Source organism: Cavia porcellus, unplaced genomic scaffold (assembly GCF_034190915.1).
Source record: "Cavia porcellus strain 051 isolate PalLab524CR breed Dunkin Hartley unplaced genomic scaffold, mCavPor4.1 scaffold_16, whole genome shotgun sequence".
NCBI classification, from domain to species: domain Eukaryota; kingdom Metazoa; phylum Chordata; class Mammalia; order Rodentia; family Caviidae; genus Cavia; species Cavia porcellus.
Genome location: NW_026947499.1, coordinates 18761356 through 18787466, shown reverse-complemented (window position 1 = coordinate 18787466; position 26111 = coordinate 18761356).

Here is a 26111-nt window from a genome sequence, read left to right as displayed (position 1 = left end):
TGATGACTTCTTCCTCAGTCTTCTAGATCTAGATCACCTCCTCTGAGAAGCCTTCAAATCTCTCTTTCACATTGCATGTATAGTTTAGATGTCAATCTGTGCTCATCGGAATCTGTTAGGACTGAGGATACTGCACAGGGAATTTATTGGGACGTCCACTGTGTCTAACTCCTCTGTGACTCCACGGTGCCTATCATGGCACCTGGCCTCGCGTGATCACTCATGAAACACTTGCTGAGTGTACAGATGAGTTCTGACTCACAACCACCTTTGCCTGTTGGGTCTGCTGAAGATTGTTGGTTTTATTTTTTACAGGTGGAACCATTTGGATTAGGTACTTGGCACTCATGTGCTTCAAAGTCCTTTGTTTAAACCTAGGGTATTTCTCCAACTACAGACAGGGTGGTGAGTGTTGGTGATCTTAGTATACCCTTGGTAATTTTATAACTTTGCCAAGCTATTGGTTCAGGTGTATGGGTATGTGCAATCTTGGCCAGTGAGATTGGTGAGTAAATACAATGTGCTGGGTTGGGAGGTCTCGGGAAAGGTGTCCATTCTTGATTAAATGAGCTATACCATGAAAATGCTCCTTGTCTTTAGATGAAATTTGGGGAAGCCAAACTGTCTTGAGCAGGACTCATTCTGAGGCCATGTGCAGGGCGGCAAAAAGGAGGCACCTGGGGCCAAGATGATGCTCTTGTGTCCTTGGGTTAACCAGGCTAGCACTGTCTTAGTGTGTTCTGAACTTAGTTGCCGCCTGGATGGAGAGATCTGAGTGTGAAAGGAGGCTGGGAAGGGGTTGTCAAGAGCTTCCCAAGGCCTGGCAAATCATACCCTTGTTTTCCAAAAGCCAGTGATTTCATGTGAATGGGTTTCCTGCAAAACATTACACAGAATTCCTTCTTAGATTAGTTCTAGTGTGACAGAATTCCTCTTCCTAATGAGCACTTTAACAATAGTGTCCATTGCAAAGGATGGTCAAGAAAACTACATCTCCATATGTGGTCGAGTTGACCTTCTGGTCCGTAGGAAGTACAGTATATATGACGGCTCTTCCCTTATCCTCGGGGGGTGCATGCGAAGACTCCCAGTAAGTGGCTGGTACTTCAGATAGTTATTGAACCCTGCACGTACTATGATTTGTTCCCAAACATATACATTTATGACAAAGTTAATTTATAAACTACACAATTAAGAGATTGATGACAATAACTAATACTATAATAACAGAGTAATTATAACAATATTCTGTAATAAATATTGTGTAAATGTTCTCTGTGTCTCTGTCTCTCTCTGTGTCTCTGTATCTCTCTCTCTTTCTGTCTCTCTCTGCCTCAAAATATTTTATTACAATGTACTAAGGATAAAGAGCTGATTCACTCCCAGGTGGGAAAGAACGGAACCGCTTGACCTTTCATCATGCTACTCAGAGTGATTTTAAAACTTATAAACTGTTTATTTCTAGAGTTTCCCATTAAATATTTTTAGACTGTAGTTGGTTGTGGGGAACAAGTCTCACGGAAAGTGGAACCATTGGGGGTGGGGGGTACTCTATTCCCAGTGCCTTGTCGTGGGTCTAATTGCAGCCAGTGAGCTATAAGCAGACCTGATTCGTGTTCCTTCTGTTCTAAAGTATTTAAGGGCCAGTTTGTGTCACATTCACGTTCACTCTTTCCCTGCTGTCTCAGGTGTAGAAATGAAATTTTGCTGCTCATCCAGCCTGCATGTTCTAAGTGGAACAGTCAAAGAATGGGAGAAAACCTGCATTGACTCTTAATTGGCAAAAAAAGAAAAGCTCTTGTGTTAATCTACTGACTTAGGGTTCTTTCCAACTCAGCTTGCCATGACTAATGCACAGAGTAATATTCAGGTTAAGGATCACTTATCAGAGTTGCCTGGGGACAGGGTGTTTTAGATATTGTGAGTTTTTTTTTTTTTTTGAGATTTTGAATACACATGATGAATCCTGAGGATGGAACCCAAGTCACAAAGGAAAATTCTTTTGTGTTTCACAAATAACTTATACACAGAGCCTGAAGGTAACTAACTTTATACAATAACTTTGCATGTAATCAAGTTTCAGGATGTGGAATTTTTTACTTGTGGCATCATGTCACCACTCAAAACATTTCAGCTTTTGAGATAGCTGAGAGGTTTTGATTTTAAGATTAGGTGTCTTCAATTTGTATTTGGAAAATAGAAATAAGCACAAAATACTGTCTGTCTTTCATACCTGTATTATGAGAGTTCAGACAGCCAGGATGCTGAGTGGAATGTTCTCTGGGGAGCCAACTTTCCTGCATCTCACAGTGAACTCTCAGAAATGTTCTGGGCTTTGGGGCATCAGTGACCTTAAGCTGATGTAAAGCAGATAGGTAGTGAGGGTCTCCAGAAGAGAGAGATGAGACCAGAAGCCTGCAGAGCCCTGCCAGCTGCCTCCCTCTGTACAGTGACATCACTGACAGGTGACATCACTGGCAGCGCCCATCCCTGAAAACCCATGTCTGTCTGTGAAGGGTCCTGTTATTTTCTGCTTTATGTATCTCCAAAAGTTTAATGATACTTTTCAGTTTTCAACTGGACTAGTGGTGCCCTTCTACCAGTGATATAGATAGTACTGTTTGTGACATTTGTTTCCAGTATCATATCTATTTTTCATAATGAAATTTCCACCATTAACTATTAACCATGGCATTTATTCCTATATGAAATGAAATTGTATTGCTCATGCATTTCTTAAAATCTTACAGTGTTATAAGCATCTTTCTACATCATCAAACATTTTCCACAGCATCTATTTAAAATGCCTGCCTAGAATCCCAACATCTGGATGTATCTTCATTCATTTGACAAATTTCCTGCTGCTGGATATTTAGGATGGTTCCAATTTTTCAGTACTGAAAGAAATGTCCTTGTGGCTAATCTTTTCCCATATCCATTACTATTTCTTGAGAATAAATCCCTAGGAATTTGTATGTGCAAAAAAAATATTAAGGCTTCTGAGCCACAGCAGTCGTTTGTCTTTTCTAGGTTACACCAGCCTACCCAGGGATCTGTTTTGAGAGCCAGCAGGAAGAAGCTGAACAAGTGACAATATGATTCTTCCTATATAAATCTCCTTCATGCAGACTTTGGATCTTATTAATGGTAACTGCTCATTCTTAACTCTATTTCTTGTCTCTATTGCATCAAACACACACTTAGAAAACCTCAAAGAGATTTTTAAGTAGTACATGTAAATATAGTTTCTACGGTTTCAATTTCTTCTTTAATTTTATCTCCTGCCTGTCAGAGGTTTTTGTTTCTTATGTGCATTTTAGTGTTTAACTGTGAACTCATCTTCAGTGGGACTTTTTGCTCTGCAATTTCCAGGGGGCTCAAATTGAGAAAGCTTATTTTATAGGCTTGGTATTTAAATTTCTCTCAGCGAATCCTTTACCACCTGTGGTCTGGAATGGTCAAGCTGCTTGTGCGTGTGAGGCTAAGCCAGAGGATAGAGCTTTCTAGTGCTCTTTTCATCGATGGAAATTCTTCTATAGTTTCCGGATTGGGATTTATAGATTCCTTCATGTGGGCACATTACTGCTACCCAGGAATTGATATTTTAACATGTGAAGTTCTGATAGTTCCTAGATGATTTAGCTCTGAATTTCTCTTTCTTTCTATAATTTAAGATTCTCCTTCCTTTATTTTTATTTTTGATTTAAGCTATGAATTTGATGCTGTATTTTATGCATTTGGAACTTGAGAAAGTGATGATGTCAGTTGACTAAAAGATTCTGAGCTCTTCTTATAGCTTTAGGGGTGATTAGACATTATTCAGTGGTCACCAGAGGCAGAAGAATAGTTAAAGCAACCATCACTACAATTTCTAGCAAGTCAACACGGGTAAAACACGAAACTGCATGGATTTGTGTGCACAGGGTTTATTTGCAAGAGTCACAGCCACCATATTGGGGAGAAGAAAAGAAGCATCTCCTTCAACCATAGCTCTAGAAACAAAAGCAATTAATTTAGCTGTCTACTGCTGAGCATCGGGCACTGCTGTGAGTACATTGCATAGATTAAGCTACTTGTTTGTTATAAAAACCTGCAAGACAGAAATCACGGTTGTCATTACTTCACAAACAAACCATCTGATCCAAAGAAGCTGAGCAATATGCCTGAGTTCTGGCCACTGTGACACAATACAATTATGCAGTGCACTCTGCCCTTTGTAGGAGCTGGGTGAATCCTAGAAGGTTGGATCGTCAGGCAAAATTTCCAGGTATACTGGATTCTGGCTCTCTTTGACACTATCCTAAAACTATAACAGATACGATCTTTTGAACTATGTCTGTGTAGAGCAATCACATGGGGAATTGTTTTTAATGTACTGCTTGGTCCCATCCCCAGAGATTTTAGTTTAATTGGTCTGGCATGGGGCCTGAGCATTAAGAGTTTGAAAAGCTCTCTAAGTGCTTCTAATGTGTAACCAAAGCTAAGCAAAGTACTATGAAACAAGTTATCTCCCTAGGATTCTGTCATGATTGTCTTTTAGTTGGGTTTGGACAGGCACCCTGCCCTCCCTGGCTTAGCCTTACCCTGCAGGCACTGGAGCATGCATAGACTCGTTGGGAAGGCTTGTTAAGACATGATCGCTGGGTCTCACCTTCAGACTTTCTGATTTAGCAGGTCCGAAGTGGTGCCTGAGAATTTGCATTTCTAAGAAGTTTAGACAGTGCAGGTCCTACTGCACTGGGACTCTCCTTTGAGAACCCTGTCTTTGTACTATGTTGGCTCTTTTGTTGCCCCATCTGGGCACTGCCATGGTTCAGAACTGCCTGTTCCTGCATCTAATTTATTCTTCAAGGTCACTTAAATCTTTCCTCCCCCAGGTCTTCTATAACTAGCTTAGCTGGGTGGCATCTCTTCCTTTTTCTGTCTGTGCACCTCAGAGCTCCTTCTGTTCTGAATTACTCATTGTAATTGTTAGTTACAGTTGTAGACTTTAATGCTAGCAAAGTGCTCTGCATTTGGGTATCTAAACCTTTATCTTTAAACAGAAAAATTCCCTTTACCTCAAAGAAAATTTTATTCCAAGTGACAATACTCAATACATACATACATGGAATGTAACATAACTTTTGTATCTCTTTCTGGAGATCTTGAGGCACACTGGGAAGCTGTTTCCTGGGGAGCATAACTGGGAAACCACCCGTAGTCCGATAATTCACTTTACAGATAAGAAGAGCATGTTGCTCACCCTCTCTGAACCTCAATTTTCTTATCTGTAAAGTGAATTATCGGACTACGAATTGAGGTTCAGAGAGGGTGAGCAACATGCTCTTGTATTCTTTCAGTATTATTGATCACTAAATTGTCCCAGATATCAAATCAGGTCCTGGAGATGGTGAATCCAATGGATAAGATTCAACTCTCATGAGTGGAGGAAGCAACGGAGGCAGATGACAAGTGAACAAATGTACAGACAAAATGATAGTGAATTGTGATAAGAGCTGGGCAGGAACCTATTTTATGCTATAATCATGTGAATTCAAGATCTTAATGAAGTGACCTTCGTTTTGAGTTCTGAAGGATGAGAAGAAACCAAGCCCCCAAAGAACTGGGTAGGCTTGGAGGGAGCTTCTGTGGAGCTGCTTACAGGCCACAGTGAAAAATCTGAATTTTATTCTTAGACTGATGGAAAATCAATAAAGGAGTGTAAACAGAAAATGACAACACCTAACTTCACTCCTCCTGTGAGCTGTCTCCAAATCCCTGACATATGCAAACTGAAGAGGAAGAGGTTTACTTTGGCTTGCAGTGTCAGAGGCTTCAATCCACAGTCTGCTGACTCCAAGGCAGAAACATCGTGGCTGAAGGGTCTTGGCAGAGGAAATCTGCTCGTTCCATGGCAGCCAGGAAGCAGACATCTCAGGAAGAGCCGCAGGTGAAGAAAAGGGGCCAGTGCACAAGAATAAACCCTTCCAGGCTGTGCTCCTAATGACCTTCTTTCTCTAACCCAGACCCGCTTCATAATAATACATTCAGCTATGAGCTCATCAGTGGATGAGGTTAGCACTCGCATAATCCAAGCATCTTTGAACATTGCCCATTGGGGATTAAGACCTCCATATGTGAGTATCTGGTAGGGTACTTCATATTAAAACAACAACAGTAGATATCAACCTTTGTACTCAAAATGTATGAGATACGATAGAAACATTGAGTATTTAAATTTTAAGGTATCCTTATAGTGGGAAACATCATTAATTGTCCTAAAATACTCCTCACTTGTACCATTGCTTGCCATTTTCTGAAGGCATTCTGGAAATACTCTTTTTGATGAAATAAGATCAAAAATATGTTGAACACTACTGCCAAGTGCTGTCCAGCGGAAAGGTAGGCTTATTAAAACACTGTGGGCTGTCTTCAGCCATCTTACTCACTGGATCTGGCAATCAGGCAATTTCTGGCTCTTCCTGTCAAAATGAGTATGAAAGGGAAACATTTTGAATCAATTCAGGCCAACAAGGCAGCCATGACACTGTACCTAAAGACACCCACGAAAGTGGGCTTCCAGAAGTGCCGTAGAAAGTTGCAAAATTAATGGAACACGTAACAGTGGGGTGAGTAACAGTGGAGTATATGTTGAAGGCATTTACTTACAACGTGCCTTTCAGTGTAATTCATTTTTAAAATTTAGAGAACCATATTTCTTATCATGCCTCATGTTTTGATCACCACTTGTATGTTGACTGATAACTGCATGAACAAGGATTTATAAACCATCTTCTGTGTACCTTCCCGTCTTCTAGACCAATATCTCCTAGCCTATTTCAGGTTTAGAGCTCTTTCAAGTGTCTGATGAGAGCCGTGGCCCTTTCCTCTCATGCACATATGCATGCCGTATTTTGCATAGGAATTCATGAGTGTCCTGAGGGCCATCTTAGGACCTTGCAGCAGAAGCTGGTCCCTTGATACTTTGCCTTCCAAGATCCTTTATGTGGATGGAGCCCATTGGTGACTTGGATTTAGAGTCAGATTATGTTAGTGTTTGTAAACTTTAGCTGTCCTGCCCATAAGGCAGGCTAATGTATATATTAATGTGGGAATGTACCCACTATAGAGATACAGAATACATATTAATTACTTTCTTTTTGGAGAGAAAGTAGTCCCTTATGAGGCAGAATCTGGCAAGTGTTAAGAGCAAATAAGATTCAAAATATACAATATATATTGTGGAGGTGAAAGGGAAGGAAATTGCTCAAAAAGAAAAAGCAATTGGGATAGGAGAAAGGAGAAAAGAAGGGAAAAGATTACAATATGTATTTATAATATAATATATAATACAATATATACACAAGATAGATAATTATATATACACAAGATAGATAATATTACTAATTTCTGTTCAAAAAATGGTTTGTGCTTTTAGTTGATTGTTTCATCATTTTTTGTGCCTATATTTTATAATCTAAGCAACACTTTGAAGAGAACCATATGCAATATATTAACTATTGTTAATCTCCTATTATTTTGTTAAGTTCTGTGTCATCATTTTGATTCTTTTTTTGTTAAACAAAGAAAAAAGAGTCTGACACTCGTGATGCACAGATGTATAGATGAGAATTGAATCCTAGTTCTGTCCTTTGTTTTTCTCATCTGCAGTGTAGAGATAAACATGTAAGAACATTTAGCCCAGTACCTGCACATGGAAAGAACTTTGATAATTTGTTTTTAATAATTTTGGCTTTTTAATGAAGCTATTATTGTTTTCCTTATGCCATTCTCTGCTGGTTTGGATGGGAAGGTTTATATGATGGATTGAAAGCCCAGACTTGATTCTCAGGATGTTGGGGAGCTCAACTAGTCTGGGGGAACACCCCGCCACAGCACTTCCTCCTGGGAACCCCTTGACCACTCAAAGTCTGATGCTCATAAAATCCACGATTCTTTCATAGCTCTGTCAGCTTTCTGAGCCCAGGCCAATCAGAGTGCAGAATCAAATTGCTCAGGTATTAGTGAGAGATTTGCCTCCCTCTGAGAACACTTGGCAACATGGAAATCTGTAGTTTAAAGAGAAAGCAAAAGGCCCAATAGAATGAAGCCAATGCATAATGCAAGAGCCCGCTGCTCCCCAACTTAATTCTATTTTGTTAAGTAATGATGGAATAAAAATTCAGGATGGTAGAAGATGAGATTTGCATCTCTATTTGATCAAATGCCTATTGCTGTCGCTTCAAGCTAAACGGGTTGCTTCATAAACAGATAAATAAATCAGACATCAATGGGAAATGAAAAGTCATGGCCAGGAATGAAACGAGACAGAAATCATTTCCAGCAATGCTCTTTTTGGGGCATCTCTGATGGGAAAGTCACACCCACGCTGCAGAGTGAGCACTAAGAGAACTGAGGGAGGGTTTTACGAGTGGGGATTTTATCCAGTGATCAGCCCTCATGAGGGGGTACCACCTGTCGAGCCAGGTGGTCCCAGAAAGATTGTGCAAGGCCTACAATTGATCCTCCACTACCAATGCTCCATTTGTGGAATTAACTGGGCTTTGCAGATAATAGTTCATGGGGAGTCATTAACTTAATGATATTGGTTCTCTGTAAATGCTTTAGTCTGTCTCAGGGAAAATGGATTTCATAAATCTAGGTAGAAAATTCTGGATATCTCATAGAAGGCCTACCAGCAGGGTGGGAACAGACAATCATCAGATGGAGGAACTCTGCATTCCAGGCTGAGTTGAAGAGTCTGGAACATGATTCCTTTATTGTTCTTTTTCTGCATCCCAGACAATCATCCAAAATGAAGCAGGCAGTGCCTGGGGTTGGAAACAACTTTTGTCCAAGGGGGATGGTTTCCCACACTCCAGTGGACACTAAAATTCATGGATAAGTAAATCCCTTACAAAAAGTAAAAAAATACTTGCATAAAACTTATCCACATCTTCCCTTATACTTTAAGTCATCCCTCTAATCCAGTGCAAACGTTATAGTTGTTACACTGTGTTATTTAGGGAATAATGACAAAAATCTGGACGTGTTCTGTACATGTGTAAATGTTTCTCTGGAATATTTTCCATCTGTAGTTGGCTGAATCCTCAGATATGAAACTTGAAGACATGGTGGACCAATTGCATTGGATGGAAAAAGATTCATTGACTTTTCTGGTCTCGAGTGTCAGATCCCATAGGTGACACCCTTTCTGTGGATTCTGTTAAAAGAGAGAAGATGTTATCCCCAGTGTGGTGAATACTGAGAGTTGTAGAAATTACCCCTTTCCTCATCTGAAAGCTTCCTACCATTTAGGTCTTGTATTTGCTGTGCACCAGGTCGGGAGTTTCATTGCTTTGGACAGGGACACCAAGGAGCTTGGAGAAGATGACACAGGACACTAAATGCGGCTTGGGAGCCAGAGAGCTAGCACTGTAGGGAAGGGCACGCAGGGGTGGAAGAGGGAACAGAAAGTTCAAAGGCCCTTAGGATCAGGAAGATGCATCCCCAAAGTTTTGGATAACTCTCCCTTTTATACCTCTGGCCGTAGCTTCTTTTTCCTTTTTGGCTAAACTGTAGGCATGACGACCAAAGCTGTAGCACCCACTTAGAGCCATGAGGAGACAGCGTCATGCCGAGGTGGCAGAGGAACAAGCTAGAAAGAAGCTGCCTCCCTGAACTGCTGAACAATGTGAGACAAATCAGGTGCCAGTTTATTTACTCCATGTTTAAAAAAGTAGATTTTTCCTAAAACAGAATTAACCTCGGTTTCCTAGTCGTGTGGCTCTGAAGACATTTTCTTAAGTTCTCTGAGCCTGGGTTAACCTCATCATTGAAACATGCTTAAAAATCCCTACTCTCTGAAACTGAAGGTCCAAGAACACAGTGTGGTGGTTTTTCTGCTGCCTCAGCCATGTTTTGTGATGTCCTTGAGGTGCTGGTCTCAGACTCCGTGCTGAAGCATCTGAGTACTAGATCCTGATGGGGCCAAAGAATGTGCCTTTCTGCCAAAATCCTCTGGGCAATCTGCACTTGGGGTGCCTGGAGTGGAGAGTCACGCTTTCTCTCCTGCTTTCACAGTCAGAGTGAACATCAAAAGAGGCAGTCTGTGTGTATTTTGCAAGGTGTCCGCTCTCTCTGAGGGACTTTCTGATGCTCCTTTCGGGCCACCCTACTACAAATGCTCCTCAGCCCTAGGAGGGAGTTTAACCTCCTCTCTAGGAAGTCAGAGTAACCACCAGCTGCTCCATCGTATCTCAAAGATTTATTCTGAAATTCTATTTAAAATGCAGCAGCAGCATCCACGGATTATGGCTTGCTGGTTTACATGCTCGTGATGGATCTTTTAATCTAATTAATGGAAGGCATATTTCCCTTGATGTGTTCAGCTGGAGAACGCTCTGATTTTTAAGCATAGAATGCAGGGTCAGGAAAACCTGGGCCTTAATGCCAGACAAGTCACTGACCCACTTGAACAGTTTCTAGGTTCTGTGAGCTAGGTTTGGGGCTGGGCCTTTGTGTGTAGAAAAGTTTCTCAACAATTCCAGGAGCAGCTGTCTGCAGTAGCTCCACTTTATAGATGGGGAAACTGAAGCCCGAGGTTAACTAACTTGCCCGGATCGTGCAGTAAGTGGTGTGAATCTGAGAGAGAGACACGTGACTGGAGGACTCTCTTGAGGATGAAGCGTTGGGTGGCTCTAGAGGGCTGTGTGGTTATTACTCACTGAAAGCATCACCTCTCCCTGTTGTAACGGTTGCCAGTGTGGACACTGTCACTGCTACGTGGTCATCAGTCATGGAAGAGGCGGGAGAGCACAGCAACTCATGATTAGTCCATGAAAGTGGCATTTGCCACCAGAGCTGGGAGAGTGCAGAAGGCAGAGCATGACACCTGGGAGAACTTTTCAGGCCCACAGTGCACCTGTGCTGGCTCAGAAGTGGGCTGGACTCCTGTGAGAATACTGCGCCTTGACCTTGCAAGTCTTGGTGGCAAAGACCCAAGTTGTTTGGTGACCACTTCAGTGACTTTGCTCATTTTCTTTTCTTTTTATTTTATGGAACAAAGGTAAGAAAATTTTATAACAAAATAGTAGAAGAATAATAGTTAATATATTACATGTCATCACCTTTAAAGTAGTTGGTCAGGATTCAGGATCTGGGCATAAAAATTTCTCCAATAGATATTAACACAAACTTTCTTTTTTCCCTGAACTATTAGTCACTTGTAGTATAGACGATTTTCATTTTTTCCATTCTGCCTTTTCTCTTTCACCCATCCTAGTGCCTTTTCACTCTTAAATAATTTCTTCCCATTTCACAGTGTCTATTGTACATTTTAGAACTTACTTACTCTCAGTTTCTCATACCAGGGAGACAATGTGATGTTTACACATGTGAGGCTGATTTATTGAAATAAAGACCATCTATTCCAACTTTCCATATGATTTTCATCATGAATAGGTATTGGACTTTGTCAGATGCTTTTTTGCATCTGCTTAGATGATCATGTGATTTTTGTCTTTGGCTCTGTTGATATCATGCATTACATTTATTGATTTATATACTTTGAACCATCCCTGAATTCCTGGGATAAATCCCCGTTGGTCACAGTGTATAATCATCTTGATGATTTGCTGCATTCTGTTCTCCAGTATCTTATTAGGGATTTTTACATGTATATTCATTAGGGAGATTGGCCTGTAGTTCTTTTTTTTTTTTTTTTTTTTTTTTTGGTGGGTTTTCCCTGGTTTTGGTATCAGGGTAATACTTGCCTCCAGGAATGAGTTTTAATTTATTAAAGAGTTTGAAGAGTATTGTACTAAAACTTCCCTAAATTTCTTGTAGAATTCAGCAGTAAATCCATCAGGACCTGGGAATTTATTTGTTGGTTAGTTTTAAATTACATTTTCAATTTCATTTATTGCTATTGGGTTACTCAAAATTTTTTATAGCTTCTTGATTCAGTTTTGCTAATTCATACATGTCTAGGAATCTGTCCATTTCTTCTACATTTTCCGTACTACGAGAGTAAAAATTTTCAAAATAAGAATTGATCTTCTGAATTTCCTAGGATCTCTAGTGATTTCACCCTTTTCATTCCTTATTGCATAAATTTGAGTCTTTTCTTTCTTTTTTTGATAAGATTGGCTAAGGGTTTATGAATTTTATTTATTCATTCAAAGAACCAACTCTTTGATTCATTAATTTTTGTACTGTTTTCTTAGTCTCAATTATGTTAATTTCTGCTCTGACCTTTATAATCCATAATTTCCTCTCTTCTAGCTTTGGGCTTGACCTGCAGATCTTTTTTTAGAAGCCTGAGGTGCAGCATTAGGTTGTTTTCTTGTGCTTGTTTTCCTGATTTGAGAATTCGCCACTGTAAGTTTCTTTCTTAGGACTGCTCTCATTGTGTCCCACAGGCTGGGTGTTGTATCTGCATTTTCATTTAATTGTAGATATTGCTTAATTTCATCTGTGAAATACTGGTTATTCAGGAGGCATTATTTAATTTCCATGTGATCATGGAGTTTTAATGGTTTCTTTTACCATTGATTTCCAATTTCACTGCACCTTGGGTTAGATAATATAATTGGGATAATTTCAATTATTTTTCATTTCCTTAGGCATGTTCTATGAGCTAGTATATGGTCTATTTTAGAGATAGTCCCATGTGCAGCTGAGAAGAATGTGCTTTCTGATGTTGGGTGGAACACTCTGTAAACATCTAAGTCCATTTGTTCACAGGTTTGGTTCATTTCTGATATTTCTTTGCTGATACTTTGTCTTGTTGATCTATTTGTTTGTGGCAGTGGGTAGTAAGGTCTTCCATTACAATGTGTTATTGCTCATTTGATTTTTCATGTCTATTAATACTTGTCTTATATAGTTGGGTGCTCCTGTATTTGGCACATATGTATTTGTGATTGCTATCTCCTCCTGTTGGAATTTTCCGCTAACAAGTATGAAATGATCTTCTTTATTTCTTTTGATCATTCTTGGTTTAAAGTTCACATTGCCTGCAAACAGAATAGCTACCTCTGCTTTTTTCTGGGTTCCTGTTACCTTGCTGATTTTCATTCTAGCCACACTGGACTGATACATCTACTTTCTGAAGCCAGGTATGTCTGGCTTTCTCCTCATGAATGCTTCCCATGCAGTCCGGACTCTCAGGAGAGGGGAGAGAAACACTGGAGTGGGGAATGTGGAAAGCAATGGAGTAGACATTGCAGAGCACAGTGAAATCGTGGTGTTTCCTCTCATCTTTAACTATGAGAAATTTTAAAGTTAAAAGAATGCAGGAATGAGTGAATGACCAAAAACACATCATTTAGAATATCCCATTAGCCTTTTACTGTACCATTGGCCCTTCATATCAATGAATTCAACCAACCATGGATAAAGTGTTTCATAAAACATACCTGTACTGAATACAAGCAGACTTTCTCTTTGGTCCTTATTCCCTTGGCAACACAGTATAGCAATCATTTGCATACCATTTACATTGTATTAGGTAATACAAGCAATGAAGAGATGATTTAAAGTATATAGAAGGATTTATCATGGTTCTGTGAAAATATCAAGACATTTTATAGAAATGACTTGAACATCTGCAAATTTTGGTATTCACAGGGGATCTTGGAACCCACCCCTCACAGGGGAGTGAAGGTTAACTTTACCATGTGTCTTAGTTACTTTGTACTTGTTGCTGGGACAAAATACCCCACACTCAAAGGAAGGAAGGAAAGGTTTATTTCTTACAGCTCTTGGAGGTTTCAGTCCATACTCAGTTGGCTCCAAGGCAGTGTGGCACGGCAGGGCAGCCATTCATGGCTGCTGCAAACAGCAAAAGCACAAACTGGCAAGAGAGAGAGACACACATACCTTCTTCTCACCCATACGTTGTATCCTGGTTCCACCCCTGGGCGGGTGAAACACTCATACCACCAATCCAAGCGCTAACAATGAACCAGTCACAAACGCTAGATTTGGTCCTGTCCATAACTGCATGAGGCTTGGGTGCCACTGACATAAACCATGGGACACCATGTTTCTCCAGTGATTTGAAGTTAAGTTTTATGCACTGGTTAATTTAATTGTATAATCACAATTAAAAAATCTTCAGAATCATTTGTACCTCTGACACTGCACTGTGAGTGTACTGTGCATGATCCAGATGGACACAGAAACCCTGAAGCAGCTGTGGGGGAGGAAATCTGCACCCCTAAGCCCTATATCCACCTTCACATCTGAGCAGATCTCCAAGAGCTGGAGGGAGAGGCGAGTGTGGGAGTCATCAGGCGGTCAAAGCCTCTCATTATATGAAGAGGAAGCTGAGGCTTGTTTGGGGATGAGGATGCATATCCGAGGTCACTTAGTAAAGCATCAAGGATTTGTTAAACACTAACTCTAGGATTCTCACACAATCCCCTTTGATAATTTGAGGGAAGTGATGGATGTTTCACCAGAAAAGTGCACATTCAGAAGGGCAGAAGAGTTCACAGATCACTGAATCTACTCATGTTACCCAAAGGCACGGTGGGCTGAGGTGGGACCCCTCAGCAGTCGCTTCTCCAAGATGCTGGCAGAAGAGAGGATCCTAATCTGGAGGCCTCTCAGGATGCGAGGGCACACTGTACCACCTTCTGGAAGAGCATGTGAAATAAGAGGGAACAGGAGAAAGAGAAAGACACACACACACACACAGAAAGACAGAGAGACAGAGAGAAACAGGAAGGCAGGAAGTCTCTCTTGGTCAATAGCTGTCTGAAAGCCCAGACCTCTGCAGCCTGTCCTGCCTGATGCCAAAGAAAATACTCAGATGAATGCTAGAAAACGAGGTGGGCAGGAGACACCATCTCCAGTTGCATCCCAGCCAGTACTGAGCTCCCAAAAGCAAAGGCATCATCAATTTCACTCCTCTTCCCTCCCCCCTCACTTCCTGTCTGTGACTCTGGAAGCTCCCCTAGTGAGCAGGCTTCCCAGGGGGAGAGGCACTGGCCTAACACTTAGGCTCCTGGGGAGGTCCGATTGGACTCATGGAGTGAGGGGTTCAGAGTCAGGGGCTCACCTACCTAAGGAAATGACCCTGGCTGTATGTAGAGATTTCATTGTAAAAGTGTTCATCACAGTGCTTTTTATAATACAAATAAGGTGAAAAGAATCTAAATATCTACCAATAGGGAATTAGCCAAATCAACAGAGGTATGGGGGAATGTAAAGTACCATCTTGCTATCTATCTATCTATCTATCTATCTATCTATCTATCTATCTTCTATCATCTACTCATTCATCTACTTTAGCAAGTGATACATTCACTTACTGGAGCACTCAGAGAACATCAAGCTCAACATTTTAACCCTTAGCAACCTTTCAAAAAACCCCTCTTTTCTCACATCCTTGCTCTTTCCCTGATACTTCTCCACGAGCCGCTCCCTTCTACTGACGCCTGACAATCTTAAGATCTTGCCCTTCTTTCCCTTCCCCGTTTCCATCCACCTTTATTCTTTCTCATTTTATAAAAATGAGAAATCCTCATCCCCACTTATCCAGTATTTTCTATACCAAATTTTGTACCCCAAAAGCTCAGAGCCAGATAGTGAAGACAGAATTCACCTTATTAGAGGAGAAGGGTGGAGTTGTGAACATGCAATTCCAGGATTAGCTTTAGCAGGTGGAGGAGGGTCCACACAACCAAATGTTTAGGTTTCCCGCTCCATCATGCATCTTTAAAGCTTTGCTATTAACAAAGTTCCACTTAGAAAATGCGTGCGGAAAGGCAGCCCCATTACTGTGCCTGAGGGTCAGGAATCCTCCTGGATGGCGGAGGACCTGGTGCTGATGTCTCTGAACTAGGGAAAGAATTCTGAAAGAACCCAGTCAGTTTCCCGGCCACCACCTTAGCTTTCCAAGAGGCGGGATGAGGGAGCCACAATCTAGGAGCCTGCCCTTTTCCCTGAAGAATCAGATCAGAAGCAATTTCCTGGTTCTGGCCATTAAATGAGTGAAAATCAATCATTTCCCTTTGGCACCTGCCTTAGGAGGGAGGCGCTCTCCAATTTTGTCTCTATTCAAATTCAATTTATCAAGCTATTGACGTTCCTGGATGAAAGTGGCAGAAGACAGATGGGCCGGGCAAACTCTAGGGAAGGTGAAGTTTAGGCTTCAAGCGCTGGATTGGGGTGTCAGGAGGGTTCGTTTACATATATCTGAGGAAGGCCTGGAAATTTTTGAGCTGAGTCTCCATATCCTCCTGGAAAGTCCCGGTCCACTTCTGCTGAATTCTAAGTCTCCCTTTCCTGGGCTAAGCCCACCTTTTTGCCAACCACAGTTGTGCTCATCTGGTCATGAGCAGGTAATCAGAGGGCCCCTCTTTCTGATTACAGTGATTGCCAGTGGTAGGCTCTGAACCAACGTGGCCATCAGAGTCCTCCTTAGGAGCTTCCTACTGGAGCTCTGGAAAAGATGGTTTTCCTACTGACATGGCCTAGCAGGGCCAGGTGAGGCTCGGGCTGCCGATGGCTGTTTCCATCACACAAAGCCAAGGAGAAAAGAGATAAAGTGACAGTCTATCTCGATGGCACCTTGCTGGAATTCCTGAATTTACCTATTCCCAGAGGGTTTCTATCTCATGAACTAGTACATCCCAATTTTTGTTAGATCTAGTCTGCCTTGGGTCTCTGTATCTGTCAGTTTTCCCTTTACTGGTACAAAATATCTGAAACATGCAACTTAAAGGAGAGAAGGTTTAGGCTGACTCAGGGTTTCAGAGGGTACAGCCTAATGTTGGCTGGTACCAAATCAGAAACATCATGAAAGCTGGATGTAGTGGAGGAAAACGACACAAATTATGATGGTCAGAAAGCAGACAGAGGGGAAGAGGAAGAACCTGAAAGGAAGGCATCGGGACAGGATGTGGTCCCCAACATTATACCCTCATGACCTATTGCTTCCAACTAGGTCCCGCCTAACATATGGGTTAGCCTCAGCCCATTGGTCAGGGTAGCACCCTCCTAGCCAATCACTTCTTCAGGAATCTCCTAATTCAGGCAGCTGACCATCAAGATTGCAATTTCTATCACATCTTAAAAGAATAATGCCTAATACAGATCCAATATGTAGAGTTTAGCCTTTGTGTGGTTTCCCCAATCCATACTCTCAGCTTCTATCTGCCTGATGGAAGGATTCAACTCAGTTTCATCCCATTTAGCACTCAGGAGGCTGAGGCAAGAGGATCACTGTGAATTTGAGGACTGCTTGGGCTACATAATAAGTTTGAAAGAAAAAACCAAAGTGAGACTACAGAGTGAGACCTGGTCTAAAAAAGAAAAGAAAAGAAATTCATTCTATTTAATTCCATTGACCCTTTTCAATTAGATTCAGTTCAGTTAAGTTTATCTAAATTATTTGAAAAACTAATATATTCTGTGGACATTTTCACAGGTTTTATGAATGCAGAGATGTATATGTACCTACCTTTATACTTAAAGAATTGAAAGTCACTTATGAACAGTCCAGGATAAATGCGATAAATGTTCTTATGTTCCAGATAGATCATTGGATTCTCACAATTCAGAGGATTTTTTTTTACTGTGATGGGAGCCAATTGTATACTCCAAAGCAAGAACTTTGAGGCTGGGCATATTTATCTTCTGATGCTTTTGAGCTGAGTGACTTTCAGCCAGGAGGCTTCACTGATCTGAGCCTTACTTTCTTTTGCAAAATAAGGATGATGGGCAGAGTTTAGTTAGCTTAGGTCAGTGAAGAACTAGCAAGTGAGGTGCTTGGCATACAGAAGGGCTATGAACAATTCCTACCTCCACCCACTCCCCTGCCTTTGGGAGCAGTGGTGGCGGAGAGTGGTGGGATCAATGATAAACTGTCCATGGACACTTAGAGCCCTGCATGCTTCCTGGCACATCAAAGGTGCTTCAGAATGTTTATTGGATAAACGTTGGATGCAGAGTCACAAGTTGGAACTGGCCACCAGCTGACAGCAGATGTTCAAGCGCTCAGTAAGAACCTCGGTGTGGAAGTCAGAATTTTGGCTTGGGGATAGGGATGCAGTATGTCCAGAACTGGGACATTTGATTAAAGGCCGTGATGCATACTAGGCAGTGTCCTTCTCTAATATTCAGAAAATTTTAATTTACGTCAATAAACGGAGGGAGGCGATGGAGATTGTGAGGAGTAGGGTCATCGTGTCTCTCCTCAGGGTTCAGAGACCTTCTTGTGACTCACGCTCTTCTTCAGGATAAGAGATAAAGACTAGAGATCAGTAAGCCAGTGCAGCTACTTTACAGAGGGGAAACTGAGGCACCAAGGAACTTGTCCATGGTGGTCCGTCAGGTGAGTCAGGGCCAAGCAGGAATTTTTTTGTCCATTTTCAGGGTGGTCATTCTGCCCCTCTCACTCTACAGATTTTCATTGGGACACTATTTATACCAGCGTTAGAGATGAAGACTGGTTGAAGTGAGGTGAGCAGCGGAGACAATTTAATAGTGTTCTTTGCCTCGCCCCCAGGCCTTTTCTCCAAACTGTAAAAGGATTTCCTCCCCCTCTTTTTGTTGGAGAGAACTTCCTTGGCTTCACCTTCTCTGAGTGGTACGTGGGCCACTGCTCAATTGTCTGCTTCTTTTTCCAATGTGCATTCTCTCTCTCTCTCTCTCTCTCTCTCTCTCTCTCTCTGTTGTATCAGGGAGTTACACCATCATTCCCCCTTTACATTTTTATTTTGAGACGAGGTCTCACTGTGTTACCCAGGCTGGTCTTGAACTTGTGGCCTTATTGTCTCAGCCTTCCAATTACAGGCATAATCTCAGTATACCCAATGCCTTGTGTGACCATGTATTGGGTATATATCCAGCCATTATACTAGGGCACAAAACCCTGGGTTTTCACAGGGGCCAGACCCATAACAAAGAAGAGACCTAGACATGAGCCAATAGAGAATGATGGGGACTCTGGAAAACTAGATAATTTGGGCCTTTTTTAAAGGGGAAGGTGCTACACATCTCATACCAATGCTGTTACACAAGAAAAGCTGGGCACACTGCAGGCAGGTCTTGCAATTTTCAGGAGAAGCCAGAAATGGGGTGTGTGTGTGTGTGAATGTGTGTGTGTGTGTGTGTGTGTGTGTGTGTGTATGTGTGTGTGTGTGTGATTCCCTGTTTAGAAAGGCAAGACATCTGTTGGGGGGATTAACCTGCGCCCTCTGTTCACAGCTTTCCCTGGTGTCTCCTACCCATTATCAGCCTCAGCCTCAGAGTGTAAGATCAGCCCAGAAGAGATGGGAAAAGCGGAGCCAGCCAGAGGCCTTGGCGGGAAGTCAGTACCGAGAGAAGGCTCCCCACATAGTTGCTGAGTTTCTGGAAGCCCAGGCGCTTTCTCTCTGCTTCACAGAACAATGGCCCAGCTCCTGGATGCTGACAACACTTTGAATTGCTAATCACAGGAAAAAGTGATATTGATGTTGCTGCTCATTAAGGGCTGGCCTGGTTTTAACTTTGGAGGGCTCCTGTCTGTCTCTGGCCATGGCAGGAGCTGGGGAGAATACCATTTTTATTAAATTGGAGAAGGGAATCAAGAGGCCTAAGTGGTCAGGAAGGCAGAGGGTGGAATCACAGTGGTGAGGAGACCCAAGTTCTTCACAACACATTTACAGAGATGGCAGAGTCGCAGGCCTGAGAGTGCCAGTCACAGATCATGGCAAGTGGACAGCACAGTGGATCTGGCCACAGGGCCTGGCTTTATTGGAACTGAAGTTGGCACATGCAGACTGATTAGAGCAGTCAGCTGTGATTTAGAGGAGGCCTGCTTTGCAGATTCTTTCTGAGTTGCTCTTGGAGACCAGTCAGAATTAGTGGCTGCCGAGACAGCTGGCATTGTTGTCCTTGAAGGCCAGCAACCTGTCAGGCAGGAAACAGGGTTCAGGGCCATCACCTCATTTCCCCATGTGGCACTTATTGGTCTCTGGTCCCCAGTGACAACGATGCTTCCCAGGAGTGGGCAGATTGTACTTCACTGTGTCATTTTATGGATGAGGAAATTGAAACCTAAGAAGGTGAATGAAGCTGTGGCTCAGCCTGGTCAGCCCAACTGCAGGACTCAAAGTCACGGACGTGGACTCAGCAGCACTTCAGTTACTGTCTAATGCTGGACCTGTAGGAGATGCAGGGGATGCTTGTTACCCACTCACTTTCTCTCTGATGCATCACCCATTCCCTGCCTTGTGCTAAATGTTCCCATGCATTACCCTGGCCAAGGCAGATCAAAGGGGTTTTAAGAGCTAGGCAGACCTGGGACAATGAGATGGTAGTAAGTGAGCCAACCCTCAACTTCCAGGGCACAGGGTCAGCAGGTAATTCTAAAATCATCAACCAAGAGGCTGAGGTGTAATCCTGCTGCTCAGAGGTGGGAAAAGCCTCTGGGAACTAGGGAGGAGCTTTTCTATACTGTGTTGTTTACCCCTACTGCATAGTACCGTAATAAAAATCCTACACAATTAAAGACACACAATGGTCTTCTTTTCTCCACATTGCCTGGGAATTCCTCTTCCAACTGCCAGTTTCTCTTTCATATCTCTCAGTGACCTATAAACTCCTTGAAAGCAACGACCATGTAATCTTCTTTTGTGCCCAGCATTCAGAGGATATTCAAGTGGCTTCACCAAAGTCAAAAACAAGGGGCTAGAGAATGTGTCATGCAGGATCAAGGCTTATACACAAGGGGTTGGCCTTACAATATATTTTCAAGCCATAGTTGAATGAATTTGTAGATTTGGAAGCCGCAGATACCTAACTATATTTAAATGCATGCATTTAGAAAAACAACTAAGGGCAAACCTACATCATTTACCACGAACGGAAGGTTAGAACAAATCAGAGGTGCATAGCACAATTACAACTACTGGGGAGGTTGAAGAAGGAAGATCACAGCTTCCAGGTCAGTTAGGCAATTTAGCAAGACTCTGTTAAAAAAGAAACTAGGAACCTGGCTCAGTGGGTGCTGAGCTGTAAGAAATACTGGCTCAGTGACTCACGGCCTTCTTTCCATTCTGTCCACTCTCAGAGTGGGGCATCCCTTTGGGAGTGGCTCTCTTCAGTGTCCCTGAGTCTCAGGCCCCTGAGAAGGATGGAAGGACACAGTCTGCCCAGCATCTGAGCTGTCCATCTGGAATTCCAGGCCTCCCCCCAAGAGTTCTGATCAGGTGGTAGAAAATTGTATTTATGGCTCGGTGACCAGATGGAGCTAAAATGACCCGTATCTGGTCATAGTGATAAATAAAGTCAACAGTGCTCAGGCCAGAGTCTGTCCAGTGTGTCTGAGTTGCAGTCTTTGATTTTGTGCTGGAAGGGATCTTTCAATTTTGTGTTAATGTTAGGTTTATGTTAATCCCCCACCCCCATCCCGACACCAGCTTCTGCAGGCTGGGAAACATTGGTTGCACAGAGAGGCGTGTTCATGACATTTGCAAACCAGAGAACCAACTCGACCAATCATAGTTCCCTGCAAAGGCATAAGCATTTTGTTTGGTTGGCCCCTCCTTTCCTACCCCCTGATTCTCCAAAAATTTCTTTTGAAATTACATGCAGAATATTAATAATGACATTTATTGTTCCCCAAGCTTCCCACAGAATGTCTCAGAGACCTTTAGAGATCTCAGAAGCTGGAGAGATGTTAACTCTAAATGGAATTTTAATCATAAGGCATCAAAAGGTTACATTTTCAGTGCCATTGGGGAAGAACTAGGGTTCTGACTTGGACAAAAGTGCTTCCTTTTCTAGGTTAAATTTCATGAAATCCTCTTACTTTGGTCATTCTTTGGACTCATGTGTGACTTACTTTCCTGTAAAAATTTTTTGTGTTGATATGGACTTTGATTCAACTGATGAGCAGGGATCTCTGTTGGAGTCTGCAAAGTGACCTTGTCTGGGGATACTCACAGGAAGCTTCCCTAAAACCCTTCTGTTTGGACAGCAGAACCCCAGTTGAACTGGATGGGCAGTGGGGGTCCTGAGCATTGGTGACAGTTGTCCAGATCCATTCCCAACTCAGGACAGCCAAGGGTCAGCTTGTTGAAGATCTGTAGCTCCTAGGTGCCCAAGCAGTAGCATTGAGGCCCCTGTGACATGATACAAAACTTAAGGGGAGGGTCCTTTATGTCTTATTCTAGTCCAACGGGCAGCGTCAGCACAGGTGAACTTTGGGACATTGGAATAGGCTCTGTGGGCCCCTAGGAGAGTTGAAGGCACCTGGGAAACACTGGGCATGTGCCTTATGTCCGCTGTACCCTGAAGTGCAATCTCAAGGAAGTGCCCTGCTCAGTGGGAAACTTTGGGGCGTGGCGATCTGATATTTGCACAGCAGCTCTGGGCTGGAAAGAGAGGTTGTGTGACGGTCAATGACCTGGATATTTGAACTTAGCTCAAGGGAGAAAAGAAAGATGAAGAAACTCTTTAAAGAAAGCACGTGTGTCTGCAGATCAGGAAATGGACACGTTGTTCAAAGTCACAGGGCTGCATGGGCAGTCAGAGAGAAACACATCAAAAGGCCTGGAAGAGGCCAAGGGGACAAAGCTTACCTGCAGGGAGCAGCCAATTAAGGGGGACTTTGTAAGCCAGAAAGCTGAGGCTCAGGGAACAGTTAATGCCTCTCCTGGGGGCATTCCAACCAGAGGGAAAGACGAGTTCAAAGAGGTCACTGGTCCACGGGTCCAGGTATGACAGAGGCAGTTTGGTCACATGTTGGGGATGGTGACTGTTACCTGGCCCACAGGTGAGTACACCCAGTGCACAGCCCAAAGAGTGCATGGCTTCACCTGAGATGAGCCTCAGATGAGGGCTTCCCATCCTGATACAGGGGCAGATCAGAGGGGCACTTATAACTGGAAGTGACACATCACCAGTTATGAGTGACCTAGGGGGCAGTGAGCCAGTGGGTACCTGGGTCTAGTCTGTGGTGGGGCAGTGTTGTCTGCTCTGCCAATGACCATATCTGCACAAAGCCCATCAAAGCTTAAGCAAGAGGAGATACCAGGAGGAAGATGGCGGATGATACACCAGTGTTCAGCAACTACCACCCATCTCCAGGGAGGAATGTGACCCTCCCCGACCGGGGCTTGGCCTGTGTCACTTTGACTAATGGACATGAGAGGACATGATGCAAGCATTTGATGCTTGAGATGTCTGTACCATCGAGCTTGCTCTCTCTCTTTGTCCTTCCCTTCAGCATGAGTAGAGCACATTCCTCGGGTCACACTTCTAGTCAAAGGAGGCTGAGGGACACACACGGCAGCTGGGAATCCAGCCCGACATGACCAAACCCAGTGAAGCTGAGCCTTGGCCAGCCAAATCCCAGGGATGCATTGAGATGTGGGGGAGAAATCAGTGCCCAGGTAGCCTGAGAACTTGAGAAGCTCCAGGTAGCAAACGCTTAGAGCCTTTTCAAAAGCCCACAGCTGCTTTTAAGCACCGGGTGTCCACAGCCCCACTGCATGCTGGGAGGCAGAGCTGGATCCCCATCTCACCCGCTCCTTAGTCTGTTTTCTGATGCTATGGCTGACTAGTACAGACTGGGCAATTTGTAGGTAATAGGGATGTGTTCGGCTCACAGTTCAGGAGGCTGTGTGGTCTGAAGTATGGCACTGGCATTTGGTGAGGGCATCTTGTGGCGGAGCACAGCAAGCACACTAGCTTGGGTCTCTCTTCCTCTCCTTAGAAAGCCACTAATCCCATCATCAGCTCAATCTCAACCCCACCTAACCCAAATCAACTTTCACCTCCAAGAGTTATTAACCTGTGACTTTGAGGACTGAGATTTCAATACACGAGCTTTGAGGGACACACCCAAACCTTAGCAGTGAGTGCTTTCAGGCTTCTTGTCTTTAATCCTTTCTAGCTTTGCAACTTAGAGCCTCAGTATCCTCATCTGTAAAGTGGGATTCATGGTGGTGACCTACATTAAATTGTTGTGAGACTTAACTGCAATAATGCTTGCTGTTAGTAGTTTGAACCTTACCTAACAAAGAATGAGTATTTTTTTTTTTTGTAGTCCTGCAAATTGAACCCCAGGCCTCATGCATGCTAGGCAAGTGCTCTACTCTGGAGCTATGTCGCCAGCCCTTGTTATTTTTTAAGAAAGTGTCACTAGGGAGCCCATGCTACCCTCAGACTTACCATTCTCTTGCCTCAGCCCCACAAGTGTCTGTGTGCTGCTGCACCCAGAAGTGATTAGACATTAAACAGTAGTAGTTGCTATGTTATTTATTTGTTTGGTGGTTGAATTGGAGTCATCAATAATGCCCATTACTTGTGGGTTTTTAACCCATGATGCATTCAGACTTGGGGGCCAGAATGAATGACTTGATTCACTGACCCTTCCGGTGAGCTGACCGAGGTCCTTAATTTGTGCTCCTTGTTAGCAGAGAGCACAGCAGAAATGCTCCTACTCTGTGAGTTCCCATCACAGAGGCCTTGTGGCTTCTGGGTGAGGGCTGAGTCATGCCCTCCTAGGGATGTAAAATCCAGCCCTGGGCAGTTGCCAAAGATTAAAGAGATTGAGGTCAAGTTCAAAGGGTCTCGTAAAGCCAGATTCCCTTATTACTGTAATGAGTCTGAACCCCATAAAATGAATAGACAGGGAGGCTGGGCCACTGGAGGGTCACATCTTCCTGTCCAGAGGGGAAAGCCTGTCTGCTTCAGCGAGGGAAGGGCTACCCTGCCTCCTTGCACTGGTGACCTGGGCTCTGTGTCTAAAGTGACATCACCAAGGCTCTGTGATCCTTTGCACTCAGGATGGGGGCTTCAGACCAGAAGCACCGAGTTATTCTCATGAAGCATAACTGAGAAAGATGAAATTTGTCTTTATACTGTACTTACTGAGGCTAGGATGCCCATTTTCCCCATGTTTTATTTTTCTGAAATCAGAGTGTTTATTTACTATTAATGACATGTAGGTATATCAGAACAGCCATCACAAATTACTCTGTTTTGGTGTTTCATGCTATACCAGTGTGTCTTACAACAAACAGCATGTTTAATTTGGGAATTATTTTTTCAGTACTGGAGATTGAATCCAGTGATCTACCACTGAGCTACATCCTAGCCATTTTTTGAACAAAAGTTTTGAGACACGGTCTAGCTAACTTGCTCGTGTTGCTCTTGAATTTATGATCCTCCTACATTTAAAAAAACATAATAGTTCCCCCCCAAGTTTAAAGACCCATTCAAAAATGGGTATCTGGGATGAACACATAATTCTCAGATGGAAAAATACAAATGACAAATAAATATATAAAAAAATGTTCAATATCACTGGACATTCGAGAAATGCAAATTAAAACAACACTGAGCTATCCTCTCACTCCAGAAAGAATGGCTAACATCAAGAAATTAACCAATGACAAGTGCTGGCAGGGCTATGGGGAAAAAGGAACCCTTCTTTACTGTTGGTGGGAGTGTAGACTGGTGCAGCCACTGTGGAAATCAGTGTGGAGAGTCCTAAAAAAATCTAGGAGTAGAAGTCCCATTCAACCCAGCTATTCCCTCTCTGGATATTTTTCCAGGAAAATTACAAAACATCATATCACAGCAATATATGTGCACCCATGTTTATAGTTGCACAATTTGTAATAGCTGGATCTTGGAAACAACCTAAATGCCCATTGATCATGGAATGGAGAAGGGAGCTGTGGTATTTTTAAACAGTGAAGCTTTACTCAGCTATAAAGAAGGATAGACTTGAGGCTTTTATAGGTAAATAGATGCAACTAGAGATCTTATTCATAAGTGAAATAAATCATATTTGCATATGTAAATATCATATTGTTTCCCTAGTGTTAGTAAAAAAGTAAAGAAGACCCAAAATGTACAATAGATATTGTAAAAATTAAGGGGAAGGAAAGTGCTTAAAAGGAAAGAACAATTGGGATGGGAGAAAGGAGAAAAGAGAAGGGAAAAATCTCTGTTTATCAAAAAGAAGAGTTGTGCTTTCATTGTCTGATTGATCATTTTTTGTGCCTAAATCTTGTAACTTGAACTAGTTTCAAGATAATATGCAATATGTATTAACTAGTGTTCATTTCCTATTTCTTTTGTTTTTTGAAATTCAGTATCATTTTTAGCCCTTT